We start from the raw sequence: 17,181 nt of genomic DNA on the forward strand, positions 1-17,181 counted from the left end.
ACTGTTAAGAGTTAACTTATTTCATGGCTATAACCAAGAATCTGACAAGAAACAAGGAAGAAAAGGTTTATTTTTACTTACAGGAATTGTGGCAGGATGCTTCTTTAGACTGGCAACAGAGAGAGACTAGAAAATGGGCTAGACTATAAAACCTCAGGTCATTGGGAGAGCTGTCCCTGCACCTTGCCTGGGCTAGCCCTGGTGGAGGGAAGCAGGTAAGCCTTGGGAACACTGGGAGAGCTGGGGTCATGAGAATGGCGAAGTGCTCAGACACAGGAACCTCTGGGGACAGTTTCACATTTACATCTCCCTGGTTTCTAGAGCTACACATGGCTAGAGATGGGAGATTGCTGAGGCTTGCCTGTCTCCCTCTCATCCTCAGACATGCATGACGTCACCTTCCAGATGGTTTGTTTTTGACCATCTGTGCCAGTGACTCTAGTGATGCCCTTTTATGTTTTCATCCCTGCCTTTTCCTAACCCTCACAAGGAACTAAGGAATTCTTCTCCTGATGAGGAAAATCAGCAAAAACCAAACAAACAAACAAACAAACTAAAAAACCAAACAAACAAAACATGGTACCATGGCTATCTTCAGGGTGCAGAAGCAAAAATTTTCTGTCATAATCTCCTGTGTGCTTCCCTGAGCTTCTCTGTCTTAGAACCTGGGAACTAAACTGTAAATGACTCATGCCCATCAGAAACCCCCAAATAATTAAGAATCTTTTTAGGCAGATGAACCATGGTATGTGTAGCATGAGCAGGAAACTAGACAACCTCATAAAGACAAATAGCATCTGGACAGAGCTTAATGCAAAGAAACAGTTGGGCTCAAAAGCATGTTTTTGTTTGGTTGGTTTTTGTTTGTTGGTTGGTTTTGTTTTTTGTTGTTTGTTTAGTTTGGTTTTTTTTTTGTTTTTTTTTTTTTTTTGTCTGTGGTTTGGTATGCTATGTGAGCAACTTTCCTTCTGAGAGCTTCTAAGTTAGGTAACATCATCAAAACCCCTGCATTTTGGCTTTAGGTTACATGACCTCCCTCAGGGGTGGGGTCATGCTTAGAGACACTCTCCAGATTAATTCAGGCAGAGAAAAGAAGCCCCCAGCTGAGAAAAGGAGCCCTCCATTCTGCATTGAGCGCTGGAGAGTGGTCCAGACATGAAGGATTGCGACCTTAAACAGCAGGGTCTTCCAATAGCTCCACAGAGCCACACAGCTGCTTTCCCCATACTCTGGTACTCTTTGTTCATGAACCTGGCTCACGGTATGCTTGTATATGGACTGTTGAGCCATTTATTCTCACACCACTTTATCTCAGCCCAGTTCTCCGGTTCATCCTCACCTTGTCTATGAGGCTTCCCTTTCTTGGTGAGTTTCAGGATCATCTTATCTTCTAATCCACAACATTTGTGTCATAGCATGCCATGTGAGAGGTACAGTCTTGATTTCCTAATCACTGTCAAAGCTGTGTGAAAAGACATTCTGAAGAAGACTGACTTTTCCTTTTTTTTTTTAAGATTTATTTTATGCATATGAGCATTGTTTTCACGAACAGCTGAAGAGGGAATCACACCCCATTACAGATGGTTGAAAGCCACCATGTGGTTGCTGGGAAGTGAACTCAGAACCTCTGGAAGAAAAACCAGTGCTCTTAACTGCTGAGCCATTGCTTCAGCCCAAAGACTGACTTTTCTAAGGACTGTTTTAGCTAGGCCATGCAGGCCTTGCCTCTTATGCTAGGACAGGCTGGGTGAGGTCCTCTGAGCATTCACCCTGCCTGGGATGAATCACACCCTATCATACCATCTTTACCTATCAAAACTGTAATTGCAAGAACAAAATTGAAGCCATGTGGCCTTTTCCCTACACTACAATGAGCTGGTGGTCTTTTTTTCATAGGTTAATTTGGGTGTGACTCTCTCTCAAATGTGAAACAATGCTTGACAACTTTAGATGAAGAGCTAACATGAGCTTCTTTATAATTCTATCATCTAAGTCATACTCAGGGTCAGTGGATAGAATTATCTATAGGTTTGTGCTATTTGTGCCAAGTTTCTCCTCTTACCTTAGAAGTCCTGAGTTGGCTATGCACTGATACTATAGTCTGTGGCTTTTGAAACCCACATTAGAGAAGCATTAAGTATTTAAAACCCACCATCAAGAAATGAAGGAAGTTGATACATTCCAAAACATAAAGAGCTTAACATATTTCAGGCTGGCGCAGAGTTAGCTATACCAATCTAGGTTGCTTCTTTGAGAACTGTGCATGTTGCTCTTATTATGAGTTGAGGACTTTGAACTTGGTTCATTACTGTGTTAACCTGCCACCACTCTTAGCTGCAGATTCTTGGGATAGTCTTAGAAATATACCTGTTCCCTGTAGCTTCTAATTTGGTCATTTCTGTAGGCCAAGGGCTCAATAAACGCCTGACAGATGAATCTATTGATGCGCACACTGCAAGTGTCTGGTGAATATGGAAACTAAGTAATGCAAGGAGGAATCATGTTTCTGAGAAGTCAGCACTGCTGACAGGCTGCTGTGCTTTATTTAGTGACCTAGATATATTGAAGAACCTCTGTTATTGTCCTCCTAATGTCCATCAGACATCCAGTGCTCAACGAGGGAGGCCTCTTGGTGTAAGCCCTACAGGGTCAAGGTAGGATGTCATGCCAAAAGTCTCTTTTTTTTCCAGTCTTTATTTTCCTCTTCACCTATTCTTCTCCTAATTTTAACTTAATTTCATCACATGAGTCCTATTTTTATTTGAATTATCCCCATGATAAACATGTATTTACAAATATAGATATGAAGATATAATTTAACTATCAAATAACTCAATATTTTATTGATTAAAATCCAATTTTTGTTCAACATTTGCATATTTAGTACAGAATTTTTCTTTGCTTCATTATTACTAAATCACAGTTTTAATTACTCTATAGATTTTTAGATTCTATAGATGTTTGAAAGACACTTTTGTTAGTCTCATCATCACTATCTTCCTACTTATCCTGTGATTTTTAACAGAGAAAGAAAGACAGTGAGCAATTAGGAATATAAATGACTGTCATCAAGATTATGCTTATACTTTAAGGATAGTCACTTAGGGCTGGGGAGATAGCTCAGTTGGTAGAGTACTTATCTTTCTACCTTTTGTGAGTAGGAAATCCTGGGTTCTATCCCAACACAACACCAACCAAGTGTGATGACCCAAGTCTATAATCTCAGCACTCACTCAGAGGCCTGGTATGGAGTTCACCATTGGCTGAGCAGGATTTTGAAGACAGCTTGGTCTACATCAGATCCTTAAAAGACCAACAAGAATTGGGATACAGTGATAAAAATCTACATAGTACACTCCAGAGCGCATCAGCCACAGTAAGAACCCATTAGAAGTTAATCCTCACAACCATGAGACAGTGCTATTGTTCTTCTATACGACAGATAAGAAAACCAAGACACTGAGACACAAATTTCCCTAGATGGCAGCATGACAGAGCAACGTGGAATTCCAGGGCTGTTGGCTCCAGAGTTGTGCTCCTAACTGCTTTGCTGCCCAGCCTCAACTAGCAGCAAAATACTAGCCTCTAATTCCACCGAAAACCTTCTGTGGGGAAATGGCAAAGGAGCAGCTCATTTATGTAGCTAAGGGACATCTGAGGGCCAACGAGTTAGATTAGCTAATAGACACCTGAGGGACTGCAAGAAGGCTCAGCCGGTCATAGCACTTGCACAAGCCTGGCATCTTGAGTTCAATCCTCAGAATTCATATAAAGATGTAAAAAGAGAAATGAGGGCACAAAGTTGTCCTTGGACTTCCACGCATGCACTGTGGCTTGATTGCCCGCACCAACATTGTGTGCAATCACATATACATACACATTATACATTATACATACACATTACATATTACACATGCATATTACATATTACACATACACATTACACACATATACACACAAATACACATTACACATAGATATTATACACACATACACATCTACATTACACATTACATATGCACATTAGACACACACACATAAATATACACATTACACATGCATATCACACATAAACATTACACGTTAAGTATACACTTTATACATTACATATATGCATACACATTACACATACAAATGCACATAGCACATACACATTACACATATACACACCACCAACAGCAACAATAAAGACAAACGACTCCTTAAACTCCACTCCTTATTCCAGAATGACATCTCTCAGTCTTTTCCCCTCCTGAGCAAAGCATCAATGGGTGATACTTTAAAATAAATGGAGTACCTTGTGAGTGTTTTAAAAATCTGAATGCTGTTCAACTGAGAGACTGAGCAAAATGAGAATTTTCTTTTGCAGCCTGCTCTTATAATTCCTCCGTGGAGTATGTCAATACCGCCCGGAGCCATGCTGAGCTTTATTCACCATCTCCGTGTTTGAGCCCTGAAATGAGGTTATTGATTTATGATCAGTGTAACTCTTGCCTGACTCCTGGGTGTGACCATTCACTAATATAGGGTCTTCAGGAAAATTACCCACTACCCTTCAGCAAAACCTACATCTTATTCCTTTGTCACTCCAATATATAGTCCACAATAAAAAATAAAGACATGCTGGGTATGCATGAAATTGCATGGGTTCATATCCTAAGCATTCTGATACTTGGTACTGCACAGAACAATGCAGACATGTTCAGGCTGATGAACTACTTCACAGTTTTGACTATTTGTGTGTTGGATGCTGTATGCCAGGCGACAAAAAATATAAAAGGTCTGTCCTATACAACATTTTATTTTAAATCCCAAGAATTCTATTCCACAAGAAGCCAACCTTTTAACTACCTCTTTGTTCTTCTGTTTCTTCAGTGACTTGGAAGGCTACGAGGCTGACCCATACTTTTTGCTTTAGACTTTCATCTCCTTAAATATAAATTGATTCTTACGTATAATAGAAAATGTAAAAGATGTTCTGTGTTGCTCCAGGACTTTGGTTAAAGTGCTTCTTTTCTTCTGTTTAACCATAAAGTACCCATTATGGAGGCAGTCACAGGAGACTTGCCAATAGTTAAGTCTGAGTGAGAGGAAGGGAGAGAACTGTTGCTGATCTGTGATGAATATCCAAATACATTGAGCACTAGCTTTAGAAGAACTTGTTTGTAAAGGTGTGTGCCTTCATCTAGTGGTTTGCAGAAGTAGATGTTCCGGCTTCTGGTGGAGAAAAGATCTCTTTAGAAGTACACACGGGACTGGAAAAGGTCAGAAGATAGGCAATGATGTGCCCACGAAGGTTGTAGGGCTCCTGAAAGAGAGTGCCCTTGGGAGGTAGAAGAAGGGTTTGCTCAAGCCTAAGCCTGACAGTACAAAGAGGAGATTTGAATGTTGGTTCTTGTGCTGTGGCCAACCTTCCCACCCCCACTTGTGTCACACTTAGGAGGTATACATACCGTGGTCCCTATACTCAGAGAGACTCATGTCACTAATGATAACAGTCAAGTAACTGCCATTTCCCAGAGAACTGGGGGTCACGAGCAAGTGGACTTTGGGACGAGAGTACTGCACAGGGAGAGGCTTTAGAAGGTGGAGAGTGGCAGGCAGCAGCAGAAACTGTGGTGACAGGAGCAACTGCTGGATCTGTGAAGAACAGAGTTACCAAATGGGGTTCTCCAAAAGATGAACATAGCTGTGTAGCTAAGCACAGCTTATAGACAGCAAAATGTGCCTTCATTTATTATGAAATCCAAGTCTCACTCCAAATGTGATCCATACTCACATCCCAAAGAAAACAGTCAACATACAAAATTTCCCCAAAATAAAACAAGAATAAAATTACCAATGACCACATACCCTATGCCGACATCAGGCCGCATGCTCACAGGCCCCTCATATCTTTCTCATGACCATTCTGTAAAAAGTAAGGCAGGCGTGTATGGTCACTAATAGATAAGAAAATTGTGACTCAGAAAGGTTGAGGCATGATCATAGAGCCCTCATAATTCCAACAACAGAGCCCTGAAAATTAGACATTTCTGTGTGTTCTGCATTCACCCACTTCCAAGGCATGACAGAAACATTTTAAAGTTCATGAGCACTCCTTTACCCAGGAAGGAAAATCAGGTACCTGGCAAGTGTAAAGCCAGTTTGCCATTGCAACATAGCTGGGTAGAGATGCATTCCTCCAGCACAGGTGACTCTCTGACGAAGAGGGCATCTTCCACTCTCCTTCCCTTCCCTTCTCTCCCCTTTTGTTCCTGGACCTCCTCTTTCCAGACAAGTAACAGAGATTCTTGTGTTAACTGGCAGCTCAGTCCCAATGCATTTCCTGAGATGACAGGAAGTGAATAGGGTGGTTTACTTGCACCTTACCCTCTTTCTTTTCTCATCCTGATTTTTAAAAGTATTTCCAAAGTCGTTCCCCTTTAAAGGCTTCATTAAACAAAATGTTTAAACACAAATGAAACAAATGCAGTAAGTAGATGCACATACTGAATAAAAAGATCCATAGCAGATTTGTCTTCTTTTCTTACACACACTATCCATCAGCAGGCCTGCGGTCATGAGGAGGTGGCGTTGTAGGACCCTAGCTTTTGAGTAGACCGTGAGTTTGAGAAAAGCCATGGCTCCAGGGCCCTTCATGCAGTGCACTCTCCTGAGCTGGTAGACATGGAGAATACCTCCTAGCTGATGTTTTCTAAAAGAAAAATGGGTAATGACAGTCACCGCAGCAATTGGGTTGCCACAGAGAACTTGGCTTCCAACTACAGGAGTGAAAGGTTTATATGGGAGTTAGAGGACAGTTCACTAGTTTGTGAACTAGTTTGGTGATCATGCAGCTCTGTCTCTCAGGGTGCTTTGTGATAAATGTCAAAGGTATCATTTACATAAGCCCTAAGCCTGATGAGAGTCTGAGCAAACACCAAAGTGTTGATTCCTCAGAGCTTTGGTAAGGGCTTCCTAATTACAAGCTGCAGTACTAGGAATTAAAATGTTGCAGGCATTCTCACCACACCTATGATCTGTGATAAAGAATCCCTAAGTATCCGGAGTCTTCTTGGTACTAGAGAATGAGCTGATGTCTAAAGTTCTATGATAGTGAAAAAATAGAGGTAACTGTGGCTCTGTAACAAGAGTCAGCCCTCGATGCGAGTGGCCAGCCTACAACTTGTAAATTTTTCAGCCACTCAGGCCTATGTTTTTTAGGTCTGAAGAGCAAGAAAGTCATCAAGATAATTCATTCCAATATTCTAGAGGTTGCCAGAAAACACAGCTATCACAAAGCTTCATGCCTTTTCCATGTTCACCAAGGACCTAACACATACTGTGGCCATAACCCTAACACTCTAGGATGCCATGGCAGAAGCTCCACGACTTCATTGTCCTTCTTTAAAGTTTATCGTCACAAGATTTATTCTGACTGTTGGACTATCTGGCTTCAGGTGCAGATCATAATTCCCGAGCCTCAGGAGAAACATTGCTTGAGCCTAGGAGTTCATGTCTCCCCCGTGCAACATAGTAATACATCATCTCTTCAACAAGCAAGCAAGCAAACAAATAAACAGAAAACAGGTCTGGTCAACGACACTTCCAAATGTTTCTTTTCTTACCAAAGTGAACCTTTGACTTTTCACTTAAAACAAGCATCTTATGGCTCCTACGTGTTCGGGCCATTGTTGAGTAAAACGGGGGTGAATGAAAGACTTCAGTTATCACCCCGATAGCTTAGATAGCCGCAGATGCAACATGGTATGATTTAAATGTACAAATGTACTTAACTTGTGCAAGTTTTCATTTTGTTTCTGAAACCATGGCAAGCAAACCAACCACCTAGGAGCAAGGATTACTGAGGTTTGTTTCTGTGCTTTATAGATTTCTTGAGGACCTGTTATGCAAATGAGTAGCTCTTCACATAATAAAATACCTTTAAGATCCTGTGATGGTTAGAGATCTTCGATTCTTAAAGGAATACCATGTAAATTTTATAAGGAGATTTACTCATATTGAAGAAGCAGGGGAAAAATGTAGAGGAAACACGTGAAGCCTAAGAGGTCATATTTTTTACTGTGTCTTGGCTTTTACTTCTAGTTCACAGGGAAAAAGGAGCCAAGGAACAGCATCAAGGTCTGCAAGCTGTTCCTATTATCTGGGATTTTCATGTAAAATGCAGTCTATCTACGGGTGGCTCAAATGGAAGCCTCAAATTTCCACCTTTAAAAAGTCCAGAAGCCTTCTCTACATGTACAGTTCTGAGTGTTCCCTGTGCCTGTGAGCTGCATTATGTGCTCATAAATTATTTTATAATTGTTTAGCTGACTCTTCCGATAACCTTCTAAATTAGAACTCAGCCTCAGTAATGGATGTTTTGACCCCACTTGCCAAGGCCACAAGCAGGAAATGAGTGAAGACCTCTGGTTGGGAAAATCCTTTCTGTGTTTCTCCAGCAAATACACTGTCATCACAGTTAATTGAGATTTGAGAAATGGGTAACGAAACAGCAGTGAGTGACGGTATTTGCAAATTAGTTGAAGCCAAGCGAGTTTTTGCTTGGAGTGTTGAGACTGAAAAAAAATAAAAATAAGAAAATCAATGTTAGCCCAAGAATCTTTCTGTTTTTCCCTGCTGATTTTCCATGAATTAAAACACGCAGATTCGACTCAGTTTAGAAATGTATTTTTCATTTTCTTTTTTGACCTTTCATGGAGACGGGTCAAATTTCAGAAGAGATGTTGTAGTTGAGACAACCAAAACTTACCGTTCTGACAACAGCAGCTCACCCTGTGCCTCCACCAATCAAGCCCCCAAAGAGAGAACTTTTCAAGGCATCCTGTGAAGTGTTTCCTGGGGCAGGGGGAGTAGTGACTTCAAATTTCCTCACCCTCAATCTAATGTAATCAAAATTATCATCTATCCCCAAACTTGCCAACAGCCCACACTCAACACTCATTTTCCACTCTCAGCTCTGGTCTCAGCTCATTTCTATTGTCTTTCCATTATTAAATGCATAAAAGCAGTACAAAAGTAACAAGCTAGGCAGGAACCCTGAGCCATGAGTGTCTCCTTCTAGGTGGAATCATAGTGTACAGAGTATATTCAGCAGTCTGTATACTCTCTTCAGCAGACTTCTCTCTATCCCCAGCACAGCATGCTCCATGTAGATTTTAGGAAAATCACCATATGGCTAATGTCCATTGCTTTTCTGGCAGAGCCATTCACGGTTTTCAGATACCACTATATAATTTGGCTCAAAACTCACTTTAATGCAAACCATTTCTCCATGAGAACAGGATGGAATTCCTATTGGTCTTTTTACATTTACAGTATAGAGAAGCTGAGTACACATAATCATATACACTGTTAATTCTTATCTCTGAACCTTCTATAGTTTAGTAACTTTCAGTAAAACATTAAACTTCAACAAAATAATGGCTCTTTTTTATGCCTAATTTGCTATTAGTATCAATGGTGACAGGAGAAAGAAAGATAACCTTTGCCTTATTGTTTCTTTATATCTTTGCTTCTTATCATTTTGGGGCTTCTTTTTTATGTGATCTCTGTCTAGATTCTGAGATAGTTCTGATAGTATTTCCTTGGTTGATTTGAAGTCTAGAGTGGCTTCAAAATCACTATGAGCTGAAGATGGCTTTGAACTCTTCATCCCCCTGCCTTTCCCTTCCAAGTGCTGGATTGCACTTGTGTGCCATCATGCCCAGCTGTATAATTCCATGATCAACATTTCCATTACATTCTATTTATATTTATTTCAGTTACTACTAGGATTATTTCCAATGCTGTCATAAAGAGCTCTGTAAATGTCACTTTAACTTTCAGCATGAGTCTTTAAGAATCTGTATGCCACACTAGAGATACAGAAGACTCATTCCCAATGCTCCAAGAGATAATGGGGTTTGGGGGCAAGGAAGACAGGAATCTCAATTCTGAAGGTTGAAAGAAGTATGTTTCTTCTGAAAATGCACAGAAAGCCAGCTAGTCTTTAAACCACTGCAGTTCTTACCCTTGGAAAGACAGGGAGGGAGTAAAAGGAGAAAGAAATCTCAGATGTGTGGGCACAGTACATTACACGTTAAATACCCCAACACTTGGTCCCAATTGCTGTCAGGCTTTCTAGAGCTTCTGCATTCCCTGTTCGCTTTTCTTCTCTAATATGTTTTGTATTGATTTTTCTCTCCTAGTTTCTGCTGACTACACAGTCTGCACAGGCTTTGACCTTATAGCCAAGGTCAAGTTTGCATTTCTGGTAAAGAAAGATAGAATGAACTTTAAAAATAAATCATCTGATCAAGAAAAACAATATATCTCTCCTAAAACAGTAGAAAGTGATGCCTCCTCCTCAGGTTTCTTTCCATTCTGAGTTTGATGTTCAAAGTGACAGAATAATATAAGCTACCGGTAGCAGGAGCTCAGTTCTTCCTTAGGTGCCATTGGTATGGGAGTCTGCCTGGCATTGAGTGTTCTAAAACTGAGTAAAATACAGACATGGCAGCGCAGGGTTCCTAACAGTCAATTACACACAGGCACCGAGCTGGGAATACAGGCACACTGTGTGGCTCCAAAGAGGTTCTCATCAGCTAGTGCTGAAAACTTATTCTAGAAGTCGTAAGTTTGGATAAACTTCAAGAATGCTTGCAGAGAAGGCACTTCACTGACTGAGTTCTCCCCTCACCCACCAGGTCTCTCTTTAAACAGAAGCTAATATCATCTTGCTGTGACCGCCGTGGGCATAAACCCCGATTTCAAAGATATCCTCCTAAGAGTGTGCATGGAGAGTTCCGTTTTCCTTGCCAGTAATGCAGCAGGTCGTAGGCACATTCTAGATAGACTGAGAAGCCTCAGTAGAGCTCTGTCTTCTTCTCCTTGGTGTTATTGCCCATAATACTCATCTGTTTTTACTGCCGATCTAAAGATGAAAGAAACAAACCCAAAGGGGAGCAATGAGAAATAACTAATGAAAACAAACCACGTATTTGAGGCACAGTGTCAACGTTCTATTGGTTGGGCCTTAGCTGTGCAAGTCTTTTATTATTATTATTATTATTACTTTTGTGTTCTAAGACCCCCACCCTCTTTGTTTCTTTCATTTGTAGCCAGAAGCACACTAATTTTTTTTTCTTGGTTTCCTTCAATGACATCAACCTTCCTGACTTAAGCTTTTGAGATGCCTCTAACATTGTGTGTTTACTTGAGATGTTAACTGTGGTTTCAGTCACAAACACAGATTAAATAATCACACAGGAAGAGCATGGCGGTGATTTCTCAGTACGAAGGCACTCGTTAATTGCTTCTTGGAGGAGCTTCTTTCTAAGATGTTTCCAGCCTCAGATGGCTGAGTGAATAGAGGACAGGTTGCCTCCCTGGGACAGCTCAAGCCTCTCCAGCCCCCCTCACACCTGCTCTCCATCAGGCGGCAGACTCTCGGGCCCTGTGGCAAGTTCTGAAGGCATTAATCACGCATGGCTGTTGAAATACGCCTTATCCAAAGTAGCGTTTGTATGGGGTGAATTACAGCGTTTTTCTTGGTTGTAGGATGGTGTCGATGCTGGTTAATAAAATGATCAAATGGTCTCCAGGACTTGCTCTCAGGGAATTCTCTCTGAGCATTCCCAAAGCATGTGAGTCGGCACTTACCCATTCTGCTGTCTCTACCTGTGCTTAGCGTACGGTGTTTGAAGATGTGGCTCGGGTCTGTTTGTTTTGCTATGGTAATATTTTTTCTGTCTGCTACTTATCCATGACATAGGGAACGCTTTTAAAATATTAACTGAAATCATCAATTTCTCTCAACATTCAGTGAGATTCTGACTTTGTAAATCACAAATTTTTCTTCTTGGGCGTGTGTACATTGAGAATTGTTGTGCCTTCCTTCTGCATTGCAGCTTTGATCTCCGTGACAGCTCCCTTTGACTTCTGGTCATGATCCTGAAGTCCCCTTTGTGATACAGCGACATCAGCTTTTTCATGTTTCCATATGCATTATATCTGGTCGTGCTTTTATTTTACAGAGAAATGGAAAAATTGTTGCCTTGCTGTAGTGAACACAGTAGCAACAAAGATTATTATTTTTGTTTTGCTTTCCAGACAGGGATTCTCTATACAGCCATAGCTGTCCTGGACTTGCTTTGTAGACCAGGCTGACCTCAAACTTATAGAGGGCTGCCTCTGTCTCCCCGAGTGCTGGAATTCCAAGCACGTGCCACCCACCGTGCCTGGCTGCAACAAAGATTATTTACGCTCATCCTTCTCCTTTTGTTCTTTAGTGTCTGTATAAAAATTGAACCCAGGGTTCCATCAGTGTTTGGCAGGTACTCTACCCATAACCAGCATCTTCATCCCATTATATAGGTCTAATTTTATGTCCCTTCAGTGCAAAGCACTTCCCTTAGCAGTTTTGAGTTTTAATTCTGATCAAGACAAATTCTTTCACATTTTGCTGTGTGGAAATGCCTATCCTAAGGATATGCTTAAATATGAGCTCTGATTCTCTAAGTCTACATTTGTGCAACAATGTCTGAATTTCACCCTTATTTTCATACTTGTTTCTCCTACCTACTCAATTGGCAAACGCTTTGTAAAAACAACAAAACATTATTATTCTTACAGTTCTAAAACCTAGCACAGGTCTCACTGGGCTGATGTTGGTGTCTAAAGACCTGTGTCCTCTCTGGAATCTCCAGCAGAGGATTCATATGCTTGGCTTTTCAAGCCTCTAGATGCCACCTGCATTTTGTGGCTTTTGGGCATCTTTGGACCCAGGAACACTGTATCTTTCTGAGCTTTCTTCTGTTGATATGATACCTTCTGACCACAGTTGGGAGAAATTCTCTGTATTTAAAGATCAATGTGACTTTATTTTTTTTTCTATCTGCATAAGTCATTATACTTCCCCACATCTCAAAGGCTGTAACCTTCATCACCCCTGCAAAATCCCTTTTGTAGTGTGAGGTTCTGGAATGAGGGTATGGCCATTAGAGAGGTGTGGCTGGTGCTATTCTGCTTGCCATGACATTTAATTTTAATGTTAAGACCTCGGTCATAGACTTTCTTTCCTCTACTTCAGCCCTTTAAAAAGTGTCATCTAAATGGAATCAGGGCCCCTCTGTCAGATACATCCTTCAACACTTTAGTAAGTTTTGGCGATTTCTTTCCCTGCTTTCCACTCAATTTTCATTTTCTGGGTTCTAACTCCATACATGTTACATCAGCCAATATTGTGTCCAGTCACTGGGCCCATGAAACTTCTTGGCTTTATCTTCCTGAACAAGGGCATAAAAGTTTGCTCAGAAAAGGAGCTGAATCTTTGGGGAATTGGGTTCTCAGGCACTCTGTCCTCCCCACATTTTTTTTTAATTTCCTGGAAAAACGCAATTCATGCATTGTGTTCAGTTTGATGGCTGTTTTTGGCAAGAGGTCTGCATTGGCTCCCATCACATTGTCATAGATGAGAAGCTGCCAAGACTGTCTTGAAAGAGCAGTTCAAATGCTGGCTTTTAGGGTCAGAACAGGAAATTAACTTTTCCCTTATGTTAATATCTTTTATTTAATTCACCCCAGCTATCTTTCCCTTTTGTAATTCTCACAAAAAAAAAATGTCATACGTAAGTGTAGATACAGTGTTGACCCAAATTATAGTCATTTCATGACAGTAACAAATGAAAATTTTACATACTTCCTCTCCAATTTCACCATCAAAATTATTGCCTTCTATTTGATTCTAAGACAAAGGATATTTTTATAAAAATCTCATATAGCAAATTGTGAGACAATTGAATTCTTGACTCATCTTATCATTAATTTGTATTTTACATTGCTAATGTTACAACATGTATTTAATCTCTTTATTATTTATTTGTTTTGTTTTTTTTTCTTTTTTGGTTTTTCAAGACAGGATTTCTTTGTGTATTCTTGGCTCTCCTGGACTTAGGCTGGCCTGGAACTCACAGAGATCCACCTGTTTCTGCCTCCCTTAGCACTAGGATTACAGGTATGTATCACCATGCTAGGCTAATCTCTTACTTTAAACAAAAAGACAAGTAAAAGTAAATGCAATGCCTAGTTTTCAGAAAGGTATGGATACCATAAAAAAAACATGATAACAAATCAAGATTATGAGATTATGAAGTGGACTGATTCAATTTATCAAATACTTTTTTTCCTTTTTTTTTTTTTTTTTTTTTTGGCTAGCCAGTGTGGCTTGTGGTAGGGCAGGGCTACCAAACAGATAAATGATTGTGGTCTTGGCCTCAGCATCATAGAATGCTTAGGAGTCTGCTATTCCCAAAGCACAACGGAAGGGAGATGTTGCATGCAGATGGACCAGATTTTGTCTTAGCCTAAGAATACTCTCTAGAATTTCAAATTAGTTTGGGTACTCTTTCGATTAACCTGTCACCTAGGAACATTGGCTCAGATCTCAAAGATCAGAGTCACTGGCGGTTGTCAGTCTCCCGAAGCGGGTGCTGCGAATCAAACCCATGTCAACTGGAAAAGCAACAAGCGCTCTTACCTGCTCAGCCCGCAACTCTCCAACATTTTTTCTAAGCTCATTTAGAGAAATTCTACGATCTCTCACTACTACCCACTTCTTTCTAGAAGAAACACTCATAGAGAAATTGGAGATGAGACAAAAAGACCCTCCCCTTTGTTATCTCAACTTCAATCTTTCAACTTCTGCTCTCTTCTTAGATAAATAGACCCAGAAAATCATTCTGGCAGCATAAGTAACTTGGCAGCTCAGTGTGGGTCCATCTAAAATAAATGAGAAAGGACAAATAATTTCAAGAAGAAAATGATCTGGGAATATAGCCCAGCTGGTAAAGTACTTACCTAGCGCTGGAAAAGGCCTGGGTTCAGTCATCAGCATCATATAAACTAGGTGTGGTAGAACATGCCCAGAATCCCAGCATTTGGGAGGCATTGCAGGAAGGTCCTAAGTTCAAGGTCCTCTTTGACTACATAGTGAGTCCGAGGCACCCACTCCAAGGCTATCTGAAACCTTGTCAAGAAAAAAGAGGTCAAACCATAACTACTGTGTTACCTAGAGCTAATCACGAAGTCCAATCTGCTCCTATGACACATCACGTTTTTTTTTTTAACTTTTATTAATTACACTTTATTCATTTTGTATCCCCCCATAATCCCCTCCCTCCTCCCCTCCCGGTCCCAACCTCCCCTCCCCTTTCTGCATGCATGCCCCTCCCCAAGTCCACTGATAGGGGAGGTCCCCCTCTCCTTCTTTCTGATCTTAGTCTATCAGTTCTCATCAGAAGTGGCTGCATTGTCAGGGTTCTAGGTTATCTCCATGAATAGTCCTTGGTTGGAGTATGAGTCTCTGGGAAGTTCCCTGTGTTCAAATTTTCTTGTTTTGTTGCTCTCCTTGACACATCATGGTTTTAAAGATATCCGTAGATATGACTCAGATGAACAGTGAAGTACTGCAAAAAACATAGAAAGAGCTATCTCCATGAAGAAATAAGGAAATGGGTTCAGTGGGGCCAAGTGTGTCACCAGAAAGATAAAACATAAGAGGAGGGGAATTGGTCTTTCACAACTGATAGTCCTGCCTATCAGAGGATGTCAATCAAAGCATTATCAGTTCCTGCCATCACCAGGACAATGTGTGAAGTTAGTCTATGATCACCAACTCATGTCATGTTTTCAGTGTTTATCTCTAAATCTCTGTCAATATGGAATTTCCTCTTTCTCCAGAAACAGACTCTGAACAACAAACCTTAATTTTAATTCTTATTTAAAACAACTGAGTAGCACCGGAAGTGCTGACCCTTTGCTCATGTTATTTAGCTCTTCATGTAACTCATAGTCTAGTAAGTAAACGAAATGCATTCCCAAACTCAATTTACCAAATCAGATAAGGAATAAAAATTCTCCCGTTCCAAACAATACCAACCCAAACCCCTTAGCCACTTGGAGGATGTTTATGGACTAAGAGGAAGTGTTGTGTCTGGTGTGGGGGAGGGCTTTTTACATGATCTTATTTCAGCTCACTCTGGTGAGGCGTGCGTGTCATTTTTTCGGTCCTAGGTTTTGGTCCTAGGTTATTGTATTCCACTATCTTTTCAGTTAGACAACTTTAATTTTATAGTTTTGAATCATCCCACGGAAAACACAGTGTCATCTGTTTAGAAGCAAAGCCTGCTGGTACATTCCAAAGTTCCGAGCTTTTATAAACAAACACTGCCAGTGTTTATTTCCAAATATCTGAGTTGAACGGAGATCCGGTGGCTCTAGAAGTGTCTCCACTTGGAACCATGGGTGCGAGCTCATCGTTATCAACCAGTGCTGAGCCCCAGTGGACGATGCTTGGTACCTGCCAAACGTGAAGACAGGCTGACTCTGGAAGGAAAACCACATTGCAAAACATTTTTCCGCTCTACTAAGCCACTGCCAAAAAAAAAAAAAAAAAATCTGGAAAAGTAATTTTCTCGATGCCAGGCTAAAAGAGCCTTTACTTTTAAAACTCTGCAAATAACTTTCCAAAGGGGAAACTTGTTTTCAATGAACCTGAAAATTTATCTGCGTTTGGAGAGGACTTTTGAAGGACTGTGACTTTGCAAACTAAGTTTATATTGCTGATTTCTGCACTAGTGGCTGGTCCTTCACGGAGACAGATGGATTTCACTACGAAAATGGTTGTAATGATTTTGATTTGTAGGCCAAATAACCGAGATACTTTTGACTGAATAAAAATAGAAAAATACTATTAAATATGTACTGTTTAATGGGAATGCCTCCTCTCCCTCTCTCTATGTGTGTGTGTGTGTGTGTGTGTGTGTGTGTGTGTGTGTGAGTGTGTGTGTGTCCATGCTCCTGTACTTGTGGAGACCCAAGGACAACCTTAGACAGTGTTCCTCAAGGACCATCCACCTTGATTTTTGAGATCTGGTGTCCCTGGGACTGCATTCAGTTGCTGTGCTTACAGTTTGGCTAACTTAAGCTGGTAAGCCAGCTAGGGCTCTGCATTCCTCCACCTTCCGAGCGGTGGGATTACAAGGCTGGCACCATCACATCACGATTTTGTATTTGGATGCTGGGGAAAAAAAATGCAGGTCCTTATGACTTCTCAATAGTCACTTTACCAACTGAGTTGTTTTTGAGAAGCGCAGAAATAACTTTTTAAATCAGTAAAACCTGTGTGTCTTATTAGTA

The sequence above is a fragment of the Meriones unguiculatus genome, chromosome 2 (genome assembly GCF_030254825.1).
Source record: "Meriones unguiculatus strain TT.TT164.6M chromosome 2, Bangor_MerUng_6.1, whole genome shotgun sequence".
Classification (NCBI taxonomy): domain Eukaryota; kingdom Metazoa; phylum Chordata; class Mammalia; order Rodentia; family Muridae; genus Meriones; species Meriones unguiculatus.